General features: G+C 26.5%; 1 protein-coding gene across 2 annotated transcripts in view; it reads right to left on the bottom strand.

Annotated features, from left to right (window-relative positions):
• LOC108684098 (ankyrin repeat domain-containing protein 6) overlaps positions 1-2,893 on the bottom strand; it is a 24,401-nt gene extending 21,508 nt beyond the window's left edge. The window contains exon 1 of one of the 2 annotated variants that reach the window (XM_018188191.1): positions 2,560-2,893. The gene's annotated coding sequence lies outside the window, so the exon portion shown is untranslated. Of the gene's footprint in view, positions 1-1,043; positions 1,233-2,559 lie in introns of those variants that run through there. The other variant, XM_018188199.1, reaches the window with a different exon arrangement.
• Positions 2,894-4,571: the final 1,678 nt, after the last annotated feature.

Here is a 4,571-nt window from a genome sequence, read left to right as displayed (position 1 = left end):
TATATATATATTATAAAAAGAGGAGTCACAAATAAAAATTTAGAATCTAAATTCAAGTGTTATATTCGTCTGAACATAAAGAAATTATCCACGAATTCGAGATGGATTTAATTAATAATGTTAATGAGAAATATTTTATAAATTACTTATAAACATTGAAACTCTAACGATTTATATATTAGATTTAAAGAGTTACCTTTACTAGTTTCCTTGGCGAAAGTTCTTAAAATACTCTTTACATAATTTCTTCATATAATTAAATAAATCTGAAGAAGCTTAAGATATCTATTAAAAATCTTCGTAAATTTAAAATATAAAAAATTCTTAAAAATATCATGAAAGAGGATTTTATTTTATAGCCTTGTTTTATTCCGAAGTACACAAACTTGCCTTTATTAATATTAGTTAACAATATAATCATATACATATTATTACGATTATTTGTTTATGGCATTTGTAATGCGCAGCATTGGATGGATAGTACCGGTGCCGCCACGTGTGAACATACACATATACAACCATGTGTGTACGAACAAATACTTGCGTCTAACTCGCGCGAAACCGGTATTTGTGCCTTCTAGTAAAACTTTACGAGAATATACAGAGTACTTCAACAAAGTTTATAAGCATTAAAGGCGAAACTCTGAACGCAGGCGCGTTCAATTCTGATAAAGCACATATACGGATTCTAAAGATTATTATTCTAAAGAGACTCAGAAATTAATATAAACTATTCAAAACGAACTTTCGCAAATCAATGTAGGTGAAAGATTGTATAAATTTCTTATTCTTTTTTTTAATATAATTTTTTTTATTTAATAAATATAAGAAGATATGTAAGGAAGTAAACATAGAAAATAAAAAAAAATTGTAAGATGTAAAAATACAGCATATTTAATTAAATAAGAAGATTCTAACAAGAAATTTTTTTTCGCTTGTTGGATGCTTTCTTATTATAGGATATGAACAAATGAAACTTTTTAATACGTTTCTGTGATCATTACACGCCCTTACCGCTGACAAAGGTTCACAAATACACTTACCGGCCATATACGCTTATCTAGAGGGCGTTACTTGCGAAAGTAATCCTTAATCCGTATTGAAATCCGTTGGATAATATGTCTTTTGCAAAATTTACCTCCAAGCGAAAAATATAAAGGCACACATTTTATTACACTCCAAATGAACTATCACACAAAGACTTGATCTTTTTGCCGATATCACGCAGCACAAAAGTCATTGAACACCAGATATAAGGAACCATTATCAAATGTAATACTTGGTCTTAAAAAATTTAACTTAAAACAAAATTATTTATCACAAAATGACATTCCACATCTTTTAATGTTGGAATTTAATGAAGAAGATAGAAGATCCGTTATAGAATTCTAAAAAATAATATTACTATTATTTCAGAATTAGCTTAAAACAAGTCAGTTATTTCAATTTAATGAATTAATTTTTCATTTCTTGTGCATAAAAATTTATTCTTTTCAATATAATAATTTATGTAAGATATAATACATATTTAATCCATATTTAATTTTCAGGTAATTACAACAATGAAACTTGAAGCGATAAATCATTAAAAATTTTCATTTATCGCATTTATATAAAGTTTATAAAGTTTATAAAAATTTTTTATTAAAATTTAAATAATTATTATCACTTATCGATAACTATATATCTCTATTTTTATCAAATATATTAATATAAAATATTATTACTCAAATATATAAATTATTCATATTTATTGAAACTGATTTAATGTAATTGATGTTATAATATGAGATCTTTTTCACTTTTCCTAACTCTCTTTTTCCCTCCTTTCTTTAAAATTATTCATAAACCAACTAAAAGTTATGTTTAATACAAACAAAATTTCAACAAATTATATTTAACGCTATCAAAATTCCTTCTATTTGTTGGGGATTTCAATGCCCGCATATTCAAATCGATTGCGTTACTAGAACATATTTTGTAGAATTTTGCAAAAGATTTTGATTTCCCAACAAATTTTCATTTTTATGCCTAATAATTGGCAATTAATTGAAATAAAAACTTTATTCAACACACACATATAAAATATTCTTTCTAATATATTTTCTGCAATATGTACGGTAAAAAAATTCCGTATGATCCATCGACAGTAATTTTGTACTGTTTTCAAACAATAATACCAATTCTTTAAGTATTCTTTCTTATTATAAATTTAATTTTTTTTAATTTTGCAATTAAATATTTTATGCAGCGACATAAAAGCACACAAAAAATTTCAAAGTCTACAATTTATACTGATTCAATAAAAAATTGTATTTTGTCGTAATCGTTTTACAAGACTCTTTCTATTCCTTGGAAAAACTTTAAAACAGAATTTAGTTATCTATATCTAAATAATACGCTTCATAATTGTTTTTATATGCATAATTTCAATCATGTCGCTGTATGTTCGTTTACTTTTATTGCAATAATTATATCCTCAGGATTATATAAACAATTTATTGAGTTTAAAATCTTGAAAAATTTTCTACAATTACATTTATGATTCTTTAATCTCACTTTGTAATCTCACTTCCGATGAATCGTTTCCATTTTCTCCCTCAAATTCCCGACATTTTCAACACAAAGATCACAGATTATTTGAAGCTATATCTACGAGTACACGCGCGGGTCTACGAGTACACGATCTCTCTTGAATTGTTTCACTTTTAATAGTGCACTTTGACTTGCGACGTATGTTACATCGACATTTACTGATACAATTAATGTTTCAGTGTGCACTTTCGAATGGACATGTTCTTTCAATCGGAAGACTCGAAAAGGCGGCCGCATCGAGACTGGTCGCGTCGAGAGAAAGCTGTAACTCGCAAGCAAGTAGTTCTTCAGGAACCCAGTTCAGTACCGTCGCAAGTCGATTCCATAAGATCTAAATGAAAAATAGGAGATAAAAAGAATATAATGAGATAGCCTTTAATTAAGTAATCTAACAAAAAATAATTTTCAAACTTTATAAAATTTCACTGTAAATTTCACTGTAAATCGATACAAATTAATACATCTACATTTCCACTGATATAAAGTCAATTAGTATCCGTTATATAAAATTAATTAATACGTTTTTTTTTATTTTTAAATGTACATTTAAATATATATGCATATTTTTTTACATAATTTACGGATTATTCTAATTAATAAATCACATTTTGACTATCATAAATCTATTTTTAATTTTATCAGAAAATATGTATTATTCTGCGTTTGTGTATGAATTATATGTGTAATACAAATGAAATATTTTTGCATTATCGTTTAAAGATATTATTTGAAACATTAGGTAATTAGATAAAGGCGATAAAAATTATTGTAGTATACCCCAACAGCACAAAAATTGCAGCAATATGTGATATTGCTGCAACTTTTGTATTGTTGGGATATATTTTTGTATTTTTACTGCAATATCACCTAAAAATATTAGAATCCAAAATTTTAGATAATAATTTAGATAAACTCAGTAAAAATATATTTCCATTTTTTACAATAATCGATAATTTTTCAATAAATAAATTACAATGCAAAAAATAACATTACATCCATTGTTTAAATGACTGTATATATTTTATTTAGATATAGGTAACTAAAAGTTTGTTATGAGCCAGCACTGACCCTTGCTACCGGAGCCAATGGCCCTCCTTCCACCAAGCTTTCTGCGTTACGATAACCGGATTTATTCTGACCATAGTGGAAGAAAACTCAGGTGTCTTCTTGCGCATTATTTCCAACAGCCAATGAAAATGTGACACCATATACTGCCATGTTGCCGCGGTTATTTAAATTAGGTGCCTATTATTTTATTTATTTTTGTGTTTTTAATCATGTTTACTTACAATGTATAATAATAAATTTGATTTTATCTTTTGCCACAATAAATTTTCCATAAGCTTCTTTCTGTTTTAATATTAATAAATGCTTTTTTTTTTTTAGGAAGTGACAAAAACCTAATAGCAGAAACCTTCATGGGATGTCCTGAGGACGTCCGTATGTCCTTTGAACATCCTAAGAACACTCCTAGGATATATCCTGAATAGGGAGTATGTTATTAGGGATGTATATATTCCTGAATTCTTTTTGATGATCATTTTTATATTTTTTTTATTTAGCAAGTATTCATTTGATCTCTCAAACTGTATCATTTCACAATTACGGCGGTGCAAATGTTTAAATGATCGCATTTAGAATCTGCATAGAAATGTACAAAATTCATCTCGAGAACATCTGAATTCTTGCCATAAACATAGTATATTTCTTGGTTCTTCCACCATGATTCTGCAGATCATACTGAACCTGTTATGTCTTGACCAATAGCATAACTAATGCGATGACATTAGAATCGAAATTTATTCATGTAAAGAAAAATTTATTATTATGTGACCTCTTTTTTTAAAAGTAATTCTGCAAATAATAATTTATCATTATATATAAAAAATATATATAATTTTATATACTTTTATATTTATAATATAAATATGTATAAATATATGTATAGTGCAAAGGAAATTTATTATTATATATAT

This window comes from Atta colombica, unplaced genomic scaffold, assembly GCF_001594045.1.
Source record: "Atta colombica isolate Treedump-2 unplaced genomic scaffold, Acol1.0 scaffold10, whole genome shotgun sequence".
In the NCBI taxonomy this organism is placed as follows: domain Eukaryota; kingdom Metazoa; phylum Arthropoda; class Insecta; order Hymenoptera; family Formicidae; genus Atta; species Atta colombica.
This window is presented reverse-complemented; position numbering and strand designations above follow the sequence as displayed.